We start from the raw sequence: 15807 nt of genomic DNA on the forward strand, positions 1-15807 counted from the left end.
AAATTTCTTAATTCAGGAATGTAAAATGTATGGTTGTTGTAAAAAATAGATGTACCCGAGGAAATATAAGCTAAGATATATATAAATGCAGGCTGCTTAGCAGATTGGGAAATCATGCAGAATTAGATATTGCCTGGTAAAGATTTTATTTTCCCTTCAATTTTGAGGCAATTGTCCCATAGGGAAGAGAGCCTCCCAAGGAAGTTAGAAATGCCCAGAACTATTCAGAAGTGGAGCTTCCCCGGTGGCTCAGTGGTAAAGAATCTGCCTGCAGTGCAGGAGACATGGGTTCAGTCCCAGGGTCAGGAAGATCCCCTGGAGGAGAAAATGGCAACCCACTCTAGTATTCTTGCCTGGAGAATCCCATGAACAGAGAATCCTGGCTGGCTGCAGTCCACGGGGTTGCAAAGAGTCAGACACAACTGAACACCTGAGCACACACACATTCAGAAGGGCACAGAGAAAGCTGCCTCATCTCTCCCTTCTCTTTTGCCAACCAGTACAAAGTGGGACTTAAATTCTGAGGCTTCACAGCAAGTGGCAGGGTGTTCTTTAGTTATAATATTCTTTATTCTTTTTAGCCTGCCATATCATGTAAGCATTTACATTTATTTTTAAAGTTTCTTTAATATTTCACTTGAGAGGTAGAAAAGAGCATGTGATATTCAATAAAAGAGTACCTGCAAAGAGCCTTTAAAATGGCACTTTTCTAAACCTAAAATAGAAAGGATCACATTTCAGTGATGCAGTGTAATACTAGTGCAAATTATGTAAATCCAGATTTGCTTGAGTGTTTTGTAAGAAATTGTGACTTGAATGAGATCTCAACAAAAATCAGATGTAAAACAGACCTGGATTAAACAATGAATTGTTCAGAAGGAAGGAAGCAATTACTTTTCAGAAACAACATATATCCTTCTCCATGGTCTCTGGCAGAGTGTTTTCAAGAATGATTTGATCAATAACCTCACAGTAGTGGCAGATATAGAAAAGAATAAATGTTTATCACACTTGTAAACATCTGAGGCAAAGCCGAAGTATTTGCTGAAAAGACAACATCCATTTTTGAATTTCCCCATGGGTTGGGGCAAGGCAGAAGGTGGGGGTGGCATTTACTATTAAATCTGTAAGGTCGGGTATTAATGACTGGAACCAGAAGTTAAATTTAACAATGCAGTTTTATTATAGATATATCTGTGTGTTTCCTGGCAGAATGAAATAAGTTGTACTGAGTTGTCCAAAGGGTGTTTCATTTCTGTGTGGACAGCTTACACACATCTTGGCAACCGAGAGGAGCTTATTTGTGCCTTCTGAAAAACAAACAAATGTAATCAAGCCTTTGAAAAGCATTCCACTTGTATTGTTTCTTAGTTGATTCATATTTCTTAATATTTTTAATATTCTTAATATACTTAATTCTTAATATTTCTTATTTAATTCATCTTGGGATATTTTTTGACACTTGGGCTGATATCTAGATTCCAGCTTTTTCAGAAGAAAGGTGAATCCATGGCTTAGGTTATAAACAGAGGAGGGCAGAGCTGCTGAGGCTAGCAGGATGTGCAGTGCTTACAGCAAGAACCAGTCAGCCTTCCCCATCTTCAGCTGTCCTTTTGTGCAGTCCTGTGGCCTCAAATGAAATAGTGATTATGTGTAAGGCCTGTGTTTTAAAACACAGCTTTAACACTAGCTTTAGAGAAGCCCTTTTTCTTTTCTGATAATCCTTATAGTAAGGATGAGGGACAGAGGAGAAAGTAAACCCTTCTTGTCATCGTGTTGCTTTAGACACCAGAGTGAAGACAAAGCAGGTCTATACCGGGCAGAGCGAATCTGCACACGGTGGACGGGAGCGTGCCACCACCCCGAGGGCACGGGGCTCTGAAAAGGATGGTGCGGCATCCAGAGCCCCCAGCGAGGACCCAAGGATTGCGGGGTTTCATGTGTCTCCCCGCCCTCGGACCTGTGAGGTCTCCCGGGAGCCATGCATGTTCCCAGGACGCTTGCCTCACGGGGCAAAGGCCAAGTGCTGCCATCTCTTGGCACATGTATTTGACACTGCGGTTGTAGGCATGACTGGAGGGTTTAGTGGGTTCTATTTAATGAATTCAGATTGGAGGAGACGCTCTTGAAACATGGAGGTGGGGCATACTTTGTGTGGGACAAAACGGTATACAGGGAAAGAATTGAATTCTCTCATACTTGAAACCAGTGTGGCCTTTAGTGGCTTTGGATTAATCATAACTTCATCCTCCTTTTACCAGGCACTTTGATTTTGTAACCACACCCCACCCCCATATAGAATTCTATTAAGGAATGATGAGTTGAAGCTTGGATGTCCATGTCAGTGAGTTAATTATCAAATGATACAATAGCTGTGACAAATCTGCAAAATGTCATCAAAAGTCACTAAAAAATAAAATTTACCAGATTGTACATATCAAAAAAAAAAAAATCACCTTTTTTAATCCAATTATTATTTTTTGTAGGACATGAATGTAATTTAAATGATGTTTACACACACAAAAAATTAAGGACCTTATTCTACTTATAAAATAAGAAAATACTTTTTTAAAATATAGTAATATGGAATATTTGAGAAACTACAGGTCTTATTCCTGATTATTCCAAGTTCTTGATAGTATATTATAGCACTTAATAGCTAAGGAAAATAAGCTTTTAGCAACAATATCCCAACCTAGTGCCAGTATGAATAATGTGTCATATAAGAAGGTATGTAATTTATCCCATGATTTCAAATATGTGGGAATGGCTCCTGCCTGAAGAAGTCACAGTTATGAGATTATTTATGGAGTCTTATACTAAAAAATACAATATGATAAACTTTACAGAGAATGTCAGTGAAAAGTCCTGACAGTGCAGTCCTTTAGTTTAATGTGAGAGTTCATAGGCAATAACAGAGTTCACAATCACTCTGTATTCTGCAACATCCATCCTTGTGTTGAGCATATTAGAAAAAAACCTGGTAAAGAATTTAGGATTGGAAGAAAGTTTTTGAATACAGAACTTTAGAAAAGTTAAATTCATGGACTAGGTTGAGATAATAGATATAAATATTTTAGGAATAAATATCAGGCAATAATATCTATAGAATGATGATAATGGATTATACATTAAACCTCAGTTGGGAAGAAAGAGTTCACCACAGGACTCTTTTAAATCACTGTTCTGAGATGGCTAAAATAATGGGAAAGGGAAGTAGGAACTCTTTTCAACCTTTCTCCATGAGGTCAGCCCCTGTGTTAGTCTGAGGCATGTAAGTCCTTGAAAAATATCTAGAAAAAAGGATTAGGAAAAACAAAAAGTGTTCCAAAACATGTAGGCCAAGGGGAAAAAAAAACTCAGCAATAAAGGTTTTTTTTTTGTGTTGAGAGCCAAGGAGAGATAGAGATACATTATGGTAGAGAAAACAGTCAATGAAAAATAACCAGGACTAATGGGAATTTAATGCTTTTGCATTCTCTTCTTATATAATAAACTCAACAACACAGAGAGAGAGAATGGAAGATGGCAAGAAAAATAGAAAACTACAGATAACTCCCGAGTAGGGCAGAAGTAGGACTCCGGAAACCCTCCCAAGGGCACTTTCTGAACAGAGTGGTCTCTGTGCACTGGCCACTGCGGGCCTCTCTCCCGCTGGCATCCACTGCAGGTCAGCGGGCTCGGAATTCACTGTGCGAGTTTCTGCACTCTGCGCCTGCAGTAGCCGTGCAGCTGGTTGAAGGTCACTGCTCCTTAGGAATAGTCTCCACATGAGGAATTGGGAGGATCAGAATATTTATGGAGTCCTCGGTGGCTCAGCGGGGAAAGAATCCGCCTGCAGTGCAGGAGACACAGGGGATGTGGGTTCGATCCCTGGGTTGGGCAGATCGCCTGGAGAAGGGAATGGCAACCCCCTCCAGTATTCTTGCCTGGGAAATCCCATGGACAGAGGAGCCTGGCAGGCTACACTCCATGGGGCCACAGAGTCGGACACGACTGAGCGACTAAGCGCTACTAGCAGATAGAGTATGGGAACGTCCAGGAGACTGTCAGCAAGCAGGATCTTGGCAGTGTGAGCCTTCAGTTTATAAAGTTGTTTTAAAGAGATTTATTAGTATTTGTATTTAATTAACTAGAATTACATTCATATTTTTAAAAGCGTATCATAAATCAGAATTTATTCAGTGGCCAAGAAGAGGAATCTTAATGAATACTACTCCAATCTAATTTCACTGACCCTGTGTTCTTTAATTTCTTATTTTTCGTAATGGAGAAGGTGTGTATTAAGGATGATACTAAATTATTTATGTCGTTCTCCCTTCGTTGAATGTTATTCTTGTTTTCCATGCCCCTTTATTGGGTGTTATTTTAAGTGCCATATTCTGTAGACAAATTAAGTTTTTCTAATAGGTCTTAACCATTTTGGTTTTCAGTAGTTTTGTAATCTTCCTTTCTGAAAAAGAATTAGTATGTTGAAAATCGATTAGCTTAAATAGCAGCTCCTTTACTGTGTCACTCTCACAAGTTTGCAGAGAAGTGGAAAGCCCTTTTAGACAAACACATGTGAAGTGCGTGGCTTATTATTTTCTTATAGCTTGATTGCTCTTCTGGAAAATGTTCAAAAATTTTCCTCATGTAAAAGCTGGATTGTCCATTTCAGTACTAATGCCATCTATTAAATATGAGTCTTAACATCTTTATGGTATATAATCTTTAATGTGTGGAATTTTCTATTTGCAGATTCTAGAATTTTAAAAATACTTTACTAAATCCTGTACCTTTTGCATTAGCATAGTATTTGTGGACAGTGATAGATATAAATTTAGGTTTAGAGCTTTAAAACAATGAAGTTAAGACGGTTTGGTCCTGCAGTCCTGAATCAATAGCCAGTATTTGAGCAAAAATGTATGACTATATTAAAAAGGAAGAAATGGTTTCTGGTGGCATGCACAAAGCTACTAGAGTGGTGAGCAAAAGTTCAAGGAAAAGAACACTCCCGGCGGATTTACAGGAAGGGTATCCCGATTGAGAAACAGTTCAGTTCCATTGAGTCGGTGATGCCATCCAACCATCTCATCCTCTGTCGTCCCCTTTTCCTCCCACCTTCAATCTTTCCCAGCATCAGGATCTTTTCTGAGGGCTGAATTCTTCACATAAGGTGGCCAAAGTATTGGAGTTTCAGTTTTAGCATCAGTCCTTCCAATGAATATTCAGGACTGATTTCCTTTAGAATGGACTGGTTGGATCTCCTTGCAGTCCAAGGGACTCTGAAGAGCCTTCTCCAACACCACAGTTCAAAAGCATCATTTCTTCGGTGCTCAGCTTTCTTTATAGTCCAACTCTCACATCCATACATGACTACTGAAAAAACCATGGTTTTGACTAGATGGACCTTTGTTGGCAAAGTAATGTCTCTGCTTTTTAAAAGATGTCTAGGTTGGTCATAGCTTTTCTTCCAAAGAGCAAGCATCTTTTACATTTCATGGCTACAGTCACCATCTGCCGTGATTTTGGAGCCCCCCAAAATAAAGTCTCTCACTGTTTCCATTGTTTCCCCAGCTATTTGCCATGAAGTGATGGGACCAGATGCCATGATCTTAGTTTTCTGAACGTTGAGTTTTAAGCCAACTTTTTCACTCTCCTCTTTCGCTTTCATCAAGAGGCTCTTTAGTTCCTCTTCACTTTCTGCCATAAATGTGGTGTCATCTGCATATCAGAAGTTATTGATATTTCTCCCAGCTTTTGATTCCAGCTTGTGTTTCATCCAGACCAGCATTTCTCCTGATGTACTCTGCATATAAGTTAAATAAGCAGGGTGACAATATACAGCCTTGATGTACTCCTTTCCCAATTTGGAACCAGTCTGTTGTTCATGTCCAGTTCTAACTTGCTTCTTGATCTGCATACAGATTTCTCAGGAGGCAGGTCAGGTGGTCTGGTATTCCCATCTCTTTCAGAATTTCCCACAGTTTGTTGTGATCCACACAGTCAAAGGCTTTGGCATAGTCAATAAAACAGAAGTAGATGTTTTTCTGGAACTCTCTTGCTTTTTCCATGATCCAACTGATGTTGGAAATTTGATCTGTGGTTCCTCTGCCTTTTCTAAAACCAGCTTGAACATCAGGAAGTTCACGATTCACATATTGCTGAAGCCTGGCTTGGAGAATTTTGAGCATTACTTTACTAGCGTGTGAGATGAGTGCAATTGTGCGGTAGTTTGAGCATTCTTTGGCATTGCCTTTCTTTGGGATTGGAATGAAAAGTGACCTTTTCCAGTCCTGTGGCCACTGCTGAGTTTTCCAAATTTGCTGGATATTGAGTGCAGCACTTTCACAGCATCATCTTTCAGGATTTGAAATAACTCAAGTGGAATTCCATCACCTCCACTAGCTTTGTTCACAGTGATGGTTCCTAAGGCCCACTTGACTTCACATTCCAGGATGTCTGGTTCTAGGTGACTGATCATACCATCGTGGTTATCTGGGTCATGAAGATCTTTTTTGTGTAGTTCTTCTGTGTATTCTTGCCACCTCTTCTTGATATCTTCTGCTTCTGTTAGGTCCATACCCTCTCTGTCCTTAGTTGTAGTTAACTTTCCCCAGGAGCAACTGTGGCTGTGCCGCCCTTTGAGACCATTGAAGAACTGGAGGATGGCTTCTGGGGAGCAGCCAAACCCCATACGCTAAGGAATTAGCTGTGCATTTCTCAGCGCTTCCGGGCAATAGTGACGAAAACACCAGTTCTTGCGCCACCCCCTCTTTGCTACTGTGTCTGTTTTCCTCTGTGTCCGTATTGGTACCTGATTTAACAAGGTGTAATTTACATGTAGTAAACTCACCCACTGTCAGGGCACAGTTGGATGGGTGTTAGCCAGTGTGAACAATCTTGTCACCCTCCGAAACTTCTTCTACCCCTTTGCAGTCAGTCCTCACACCCTGGCGACCCCTGATTCTTCCTGTCACTGTAGTTTTGCCTCATCGAGAATTTCACATAAGTAGAATTAATCGGTATGTGTTTTTAGTGTATGTGTCTGAATGATTGCACTTAGCGTCACGTTCTTGTTCATCCACCTACCTATATTTTTAGTCTGTTTCTTTGCTAATCTCTGACTGTAAACTTCTCAACAGAGTCCCAAATGCATACTCCAACTAGAAAACTGGGCCCATCTGCCAGAACAGAAACTGTTTGGCCGCACTAAGTAGAGGAAAACTAAAACCAAACGAATAATTATTTTAAGTCTTTTTTTTTAGTTTATTCTGTGTACCTTATTACTAGTCATTGGAGTTTTTATTTCCTTTGTCTTCCCCTTCCCAGGGTGCTTTCTAGCATCTGTACTTTTTAATTTAAAGGAAAGGTTGTTTTTGTTTTCAGCATTTTGTGGTAATTCCACATCTCTTGTAATAAGGTACTGTGCCCTGAGGTGTCTCAAAACGTGACTAGAAATCAGTGGGTCAGAAAATCCTTATATGAAAAAATAAACGTAACTTAAAACTCTATGTGACTGTACTATAATTTTCTTCACACATATATTTCTAGTACAAGTAAATTATCTAAGTGAATCTACCTTTTTTTGCTTCCTAGAAAAATGTAAGCTATACACTGAGACTATCATAGAAACGCAAGACAGGAGTTAGTTACTCCCTTCAGCTGACAACTGTAGCTGAATATTTCTCTTCAGAGTATCTTAGATTGTTTTCTCCAGCCTGTCTCTAAATTGAGTGTTTATCTGCATTCTGCACCTCAGATTATTTGATTAGAAAAAGATCAGATGGGATACAAGAAATTATTTCGTAACTAAAAAGTATCCTGTTTCTGAAACCCTTCTTCCCACAAACGAAGGAGACTAGGATAGTGAGATAACGTGCCGGCTGTCACACCCAGTGATGTAATATTTAGAATATATAATCGGGCCTCTACAAACACGTGTAAAATGTCCTGTAACACTTGAGTGGCTGCAGCTGTCATCTCATTTTTTCTGGATTAAGTTTGGTCAAGAAAGAAGCTGCCTCATTTTCTAGTTGTCATTTGCCCAGGAAGTAAAAGCAAATTGTAATGAGGGAATCACAGCAGGAGAACCTCCTAACAAATGAGAGGCATATATTGACTGGCAGCCAGCATGCCATTTCAGTGATAAATGTATTTTTATACACTGCTGTTCAAGGTCATTCTCTGTTGTCCTTGAGTGTGCAGCCATGAAAAATCATGCAGTTCACATTCTAAGCAGTTCTAATAATCAGTGAAAAGATGCTTTACTTAAAAAAAAATCAGTCATTAATTTTATACAGCAGTTAGATAAATTCGACATCTTTACACTTCTGTGGTGGTTTTATCTTACTTTTGTTCAAAACTGAAATCAAAAGCGATCAAGGGAAATATAAATTCATGACATGGTAAAGTATATTTGTATAGATTTATTGTAGTGTTCACAGAGGCTAAACTTGAATGTGGACAAATCTCAGTAATTAAATGTTCTTTGTTTTATGGTCCTACAGTTTTTTTTTTTTTTAATTTTAAAGAATTTATGCTCTAGGAAGTCCAAAACACAATATCTTTTATCTTAAGACCTGTACCGTTTGTTTGAAATAGACTTTATGTTAAAAATACTGAAAAGTTTACTTTTAGGTTCACCCAAATCCCAAGAAAATGTTTTCACTAACTTTTTGAACACGTTCAGTTCAGTTCAGATCAGTCGCTCAGTCGTGTCCGACTCTTTGCGACCCCATGAATCGCAGCACACCAGGCCTCCCTGTCCATCACCAACTCCCAGAGTTCACTCAAACTCACGTCCATTGAGTCGGTGATGCCATCCAGCCATCTCATCCTCTGTCGTCCCCTTCTCCTCCTACCCCCAATCCCTTCCAGCATCAGAGTCTTTTCCAATGAGTCAACTCTTCGCATGAGGTGGCCAAAGTACTGGAGTTTCATCTTCAACATCAATCCTTCCAAAGAACACCCAGGGCTGATCTCCTTTAGAATGGACTGGTTGGATCTCCTTGCAGTCCAAGGGACTCTCAAGAGTCTTCTCCAACACCACAGTTCAAAAGCATCAATTCTTCGGCACTCAGCCTTCTTCACAGTCCAACTCTCGCATCCATACGTGACCACTGGAAAAACCATAGCCTTGACTAGACGGACCTTTGTTGAACATGTTAGTTACACTTAAATAAGTATTCTGATATTATTCTGGGAGAAAATGATCAAGTTATTTACCATTTTTTCCCCAAAACTAAACCATACTTATCTAAATATAAAGTGACCAAAACCATGGTCATTTTAGTTATGAATCTTATATCATATGAATCTAAGTTTAGAGATGAATTGTTTAGATATGAATCTAATATCTAAAGGTTTATTCAGTTCAGTACAGTCACTCAGTCATGTCCGACTCTTTGTGACCCCATGGACTGCAGCACGCCAGGCCTCCCTGTCCATCACCAACTCCCAGAGCTTGCTCAAACTCATGTCCATTGAGTCGGTGATGCCATCCAACCATCTCATCCTCTGTTGTCCCCTTCTCCTCCTGCCTTCAATCTTTGCCAGCATCAGGGTCTTTCCCAGTGAGTCAGTTCTTTGCATCAGGTGGCCAAAGTATTGGAGCTTCAGCTTCAGCATCAGTCCTTCCAGTGAATATTCAGAACTGACTTCCTTTAGGATGGACTGGTTGGATCTCCTTGCAGTCCAAGAGACTCTCAAGAGTCTTCTCCAACACCACAGTTCAAAAGCATCAATTCTTTGGTGCTCATGTTTCTTTATAGTCCAACTCTTACATCCATACATGACTACTGGAAAAAGGTTTATATATGAATCTATAAACAATTATATTTGTAAAAGTCAATTGTATGTAAACAGTGATGGTTTGGATCCCACAATGTCTTCTAGTAAATATTTTTTTAAATATTATTGCTGGGTTTAAACGTCCCTCTAACAGTATGTGTTCACAGTTAGTATATATTCACTGAAAATCCCAGGGCTCTTCATGGTCTGTCTTCAGCCTAATTCTCCATCCATTTTTATCTTTCTCCATGCCATCCCTTCTACTGTTAAGTCCTAATCATTCTGAAGATTTTTAGTTTTTCTTACAATGTACACTCTCTTTCTTTCAGTCTTGTGATTATATTACACTCTGCATGGAACACTTGTTGTCCCCTACTTCACCCCAGCATACACATAAACACACACAACACACTCACCCCCCGCATCACCACTACCACCACCAGCATCACCACCACCGCACCACATAACCACTCGTGATCACTGCCCAAAAAACCTCCACGGTTTCTTACTATAATCTCATAGCTTAAGCTCTACTGGAACATGACTCCCAACCAAACCCCTCGACTCTTAGCACAGACAAAGCCTTTGTGCCCACCAGGAACCAGGGGGAAGGAGCAGTGAGCTCACAGGACACTCAGTCAGACCCACCTTTGAGTGTTTGAGGGTCTCCTGCAGAGGCATGGGTCGGCAGTGGCCTGCCATGGGAACAGTGGTCCTGGGAGCAGCAGTCCTGGGAGGCACGTGTTGGCATTAGTCCCTTGAAGGTCACCATTAGCAATACCACAGAGCCTGTATATAGAGGGGCAGGAGAAGGAGTGTCAACTCTGGAGGGGTCCAGTGTCCAGGGGTTTAAGACAGGTAACCTCATACTTTTCCCTGACATCCCACATATATTCCTGCTGGGCTTTACGTACATATGCCCTCTATATATGTAAAGATATTAGAACGTATAAGAGTCTGGTATATACAGTAGATAAGTAGGTTCCTAGTGTCTGACTTGCACCTTGAAATGCTTTTTCTCGGAGAAACTGTTATAAATAGTGCTTAGGAGATTGAACTGGCCCTACAAATTCTGCAACAGTAAGAATTCTATAGACTTTTGGAAGCTGGCCTAGAAATCTGTTATTTGTGGCATTGTTTCTGTAGATAATTGTGTTCTGAGTTCTAAACAACAGAATTCCAAACCTGTTTTTTGATGACTACCTTTTTGGAAATACTGCAACAGGCTACATGTAAAAGTTTCTCCCAGAGTGTGATCATTAAAAACGAAAGTGTCTAGATTGCATGTGGAGTAACATGGAATGACACAGCCGGTCTTGAATGTACAAACTACAAATAGAATCATTTATTATTTCTTATATTTTAATGCAAAATTAATCTCAGGAATTTAAAATGCAAAGAAATTCTCACAGTATCAATTCATTCTCACCTCACGTGTACCGTTGACTGACTTTGGACTCTGACTTTTTCATATGTAAAAGTGGAAGTATGAATCAGAATTCTCATGAAATTTTAAACTTTCCAAAGATCCAGAAATGGGCTTTCCTGTTCTCTGTTAACTCAAACCTTCGCTGTGAAGGCGGTTGTAAGTTTTCTCAGGCTCACCGGTTGTTTGCTCTGTAGTGAGGGTAAGTTAGTGCTAAAGCAGTTTCAAACTCTGACTCCTGAATAATGAGAAGTTTAAAACCTACGATTTTTAGTGCAGTCTTATTCTACAATGCCATATCTCAATATCTATCTCAATTGACTGTTAAATGAAGCATTCACCATAAAAGTGTTGTTCAGTCGCTAAGTCTGACTCTTTGTGACCCCATGGACTGCTGCATGCCAGGCCTCCCTGTCCTTCACCATCTCCTGGAGTTTGCCCAAACTCATTTCCATTGAGTCGGCAATGCCATCCAACCATCTCATCCTCTGTCGTCCCCTTCTCCTCCAGCCCTCAATCTTTCACAGCAGTAGGGTCTTTTCCAGGGTGGCTCTTTGCATCAGGAGGCCAAAGTACTGAGCTTCAGCTTCAGCATGAGTCCATCCAATGAATATTCAGGGTTGATTTCCTTTAAGATTGATAGTTTGATCTCCTTGCTGTCCAAGGGCCTTTCAGGAGTCTTCTCTAGCACCACAATTCAAAAGCATCAATACTTTGACACTCAGCCTTCTTTATGGTCCAACTCTCAAAATACTATTTTTTAAATGTTTCTTCAGCCATAGTATTGCTTTCTGAAAGAAGCTTCCCCTTTCAAAGAGCATACCTGTCTTGTATTTATTTTATTGTTTTACGAAAATGATTGGTGAGTCTTTGTCTTTTCCAAGCTATAGAAGGAATTAAATGTGTTAAATAGTGTTTCTCTCTTTTTTAAAAAAAAAACAAACAGGAGTAAGTTGGGCGGTGGGCATACACTTGTCACGTGGGGCACTATTTTAGCAGTTAAAATGATCCAACAAGTCTCGTCTCTGAACAGATATCTTTATAAAAAATAATGTAGAGGGATAGCAGATGTTTCATACTAAGAAAAGAAAAGCTGATAAACTTTATGATGTCAAAGACAAGCTAATAGAAAGTCTGGAAGGATGTATCCCAAAGGGCCCTTGGTAGTTCTTCTGAGGCATGGGACCTGATTAGTGAAAAATAGTTGGGTAGGGTTTCAGTTGTATAACAGGTACTTAAAAAAGAGTGGTGAGGTTATAGGTAATTCTTCATTTCCTTTTTTTGTGTGTTACTCTTTAAAATAAAAAAGAAAGAAAGAAACCTCCCAAAATAAAAATCATACACCTGTTAAAAACCATTTTTGCAGAGTTTATATATATAATCTATTAAGCCTTCAGACACGTGTCCAAACTGCCTTCTTTATATGTTTACTCTTAAAAAGAAAGTATTGTATTAAATGGAAGGCTTTTTCTGGAGGTTTATATGCTTTGCTCAGTTTTGCTCAGTGGATAAAATTAGTGTGTATACTATTAAGTATGCTTTTAATAGTATCTATTATAAGGCATAGAATGTTATTTCAAGGCACACATCTGTGCATTACATACGTAATAGCAATTATAAGCAGATTAGTAACAAAGTGCATTCTGAGTTAGAGCTTCAGAGGATTCATGTTTGCTTGTGAAGAGCATAAATTAAACCATCAAAACAGTTGTTTCCCTTAAGGACTGTAGTGATTTGGGTAGCTTGTCAGTGCTGGAGAGGGCAACAAGTGGGCTAGTGGTATTGATTTTCACCTTGTGTTACCACAACATTTTTTCATTGACAAATATTAATTGCTTATTAAGTGCTAAAGAGTTTCATGGTCCAAATATTGGATTTTATAATGAATTGGCCTTTTAGTTTGCCTTATCATTAGGCAGTGTTATTGCATTAAAGATATAAAAGGTTTCAAGCAGCATATCTCCCACTCTAGGGGTATCAAATGAATATTCCTGTAGAGCTTATTCTCAGCAAGAGGATATTTAATTCATTTTCCTTTTCATGTAAGTGAATTCTCTTTGGCCTAACTATAGGGAACGCTTGCCTAAATACGTGTTGTATGACTCTATGTGCTCAGTAGCATCCAACTCTCTGTGACCCCACAGATCTTTGCAACCTCATGGACTGTAGCCCACCAGGCTCCTCTTGTCTGTGGAATTTTTCAGGCAAGAGTACTGGAGTGGGTTGCCATTTTCTTCCTCCAGGAGATCTTCCCAACCCAGGGATCAAACCCGTGACTCTTCATTGGCAGGCAGATTCTTTACCACTAGCATCACCTGGGAAGCCCTATCATCAGTGGTAAATTGTCTGATATATCTTGTATTGATTCTAGTTTATGAACCCAGTAAATCAGTGAAAGTTCTATCAGAACAAAATTGGTGGCTGTGATCATTAATATGAGTCTTTATAAATCATTAGCTTGATTAAAATATTTCTCCTTTCATTTTTTAAAAGGATCTGTATATCAAAGTGAGTAACCAAATACGTATGTGTATATATTTGCATACACTCACATATGCAAAGACGTAACAAGTTCCACTTTAAAATCCCTTTTGTCTTTCCCTTAAATAGTATATCTTTTTTAACGTAATTATATTCAAAGAAGTCTATTAGCCCTATTATATAATGACCTTTCTAAAATATCAATATTTGTGGATAACTGATGAAATTTAAGCAAAGTTAAAATTACAGAAATGGGACTGTCAGTGTTATCAGTTAATTAGTATTGGTCATTTGGAATTAGAAGTTCAATTCTAATTCAAATACATGCTTTTGATCCTAGCAACTTGCCTTTTTAATAAGTTATTTCCTGATCTGAGTTAAACAATTACTACTTGATAAAGGGTGATTATTTAAAAGATAAGATATTATCAAACTTCAAAGCAGTTTTGTTAAGTATTAACTGCAGTGAGTCATCACAAAATTCTCTGCCTAAAAAGTGACTTGTATGCTGCGGACAACTTTGAAGGCTTTCATTTAAAAATATTAGCCTAAAACTTTGAGATTTCAAGTCTACAAATTGTAATTTAATAAACCAGCCCTTTCTTTTCTGCCCACCCCTTAAGTGGCAGTGTCCTCTGTCATTTCAACCACATCTTTTCACTCTGTCTGCTTTTCATGGGTTATCTCAGCCCCTTATACTCAAGCATTTAACAGATACTCATGGAGAGACTGGCATGTGCCAGGAACAGTGCCAAGTGTAGAATCTGTGTCTTCAACGTGTGTCTGTGTGCTAACAACTCCCAAATCTGTCTCTCCTTTCCATATATCTTGTCCTGAGTTCCACATTTTTCTTTCTAATTTTCTGACATATTTCTAACTACTTACTCAAGTCCTCCACATTAATGCCTACGTGTCCCAAACTCAGCTCATTTCCCCCAGATGACATCCCACGGACCCCTTCCGTCCCCACTAAGTCCTGTTAGAGTGCTTTCTTTCTCTTGTGCCTCCCTGTCCAGGAAACAGCATCACCGCCCATCCAGTCGGACCTCTCTTCCTGCCCGCATCCCGATCTCCATTCAACTCCTAACTTACCTGCTGTGTTTGCCTGCCAACCATTCCTTGTCTCCTAATTTCTCTCCCTTCTCTCTGCCAGAGTTTTCCTAAAACTGGTCTGATCTGACTATTCCCTTATTTAAAAACTTGGGGAAACTCCTTGTGGAGTTTGGAGCTGTAAACCAAGTCAAGTTCTTAGCACAAGCAACAGGTGGTTTATCACCTGGCCACAGCTGGCTTCTTTCCTCATCTCCAAAGCCCTCTCCCTGTGTCCCTCTGGCCTCTCACGGTTCCGCTGGCAGGGGGACACAGGGTGCCCAGCGTTTCCTGGCCCTCGCCTGCGTCTGCACTCTCCCAAGTCTGACCACAGTCACCTGCCTGCTGGCGTCGAGTCTTGTCCTGCAGGCCGGCTGCTCCGTTAAAGACCTCTCCACCAGCACCTCACCGCACTTTGTTCTGACACCTCCGACCCCTGAATGGAAACTGCTGCTTATTCCTCTGTCTCCATGCCACCGTACACACATTCCGGCATGCCAGTTCTCGTATTACATACTGGTTGCCTACTGTCGGCCTGTCCTCCTCTCCTCCTCAGTTCATGGACAGGGGTCATATCTCATCTTTCTACTGATATCTAACACAGGTCCTAGAACATAATAAGCTCTTGATAAACATTTTAAACCTGTTATTGTACATTTCTCCTAAGAATATTAAATCCCATGAGTTGGGAAAAACAGATATCATCCTTATTTTTACAAATAAGCAAATTGTGTCTCAGAAGATTTTGCTGACCTCTAAAACCAACAAGGATCAACTTTAATCCATTAGGTAAACATGAGGTAGTCTCAGAATAAGTCAGGACTAACAAGTAGTATCAGTGTTATTTGACCTTAGTAACCGCTGGGGAATATTTTCAAATGTAATTGCTCTGTGAAAAAAAAAAAAGTCCTACATATATTATTGTATTGTTTTATTACTATTTTAATATTGCAAATATGGAATGATACATCAAAGATAGAAGGATGATTTTATAGTGTTCTAATTTTGGGTTTCTTGACTTAACAAAGAAATAGACC

The 15807-nt window shown here is 39.6% G+C and overlaps 1 protein-coding gene and 1 long non-coding RNA gene across 7 annotated transcripts in view; one reads left to right on the plus strand and one right to left on the minus strand.

The window, feature by feature from the left end:
* WDR7 (WD repeat domain 7) overlaps window positions 1-15807 on the plus strand; it is a 359618-nt gene that overhangs the window by 321477 nt on the left and 22334 nt on the right. The gene's annotated exons all lie outside the window — the stretch shown is intronic.
* LOC147346334 (uncharacterized) lies at window positions 1160-15219 on the minus strand. The gene is made up of 3 exons (XR_015153559.1): window positions 15109-15219; window positions 10423-10563; window positions 1160-1310 (listed from the first exon to the last, which is right to left on the minus strand). It is a non-coding gene; the product is annotated as an uncharacterized LOC147346334 (long non-coding RNA).

The sequence above is a fragment of the Bos grunniens genome, chromosome 24 (assembly GCF_055505025.1).
Source record: "Bos grunniens cultivar Pamir isolate PY7600 chromosome 24, Bosgru_T2T1.0, whole genome shotgun sequence".
Lineage (NCBI taxonomy): Eukaryota > Metazoa > Chordata > Mammalia > Artiodactyla > Bovidae > Bos > Bos grunniens.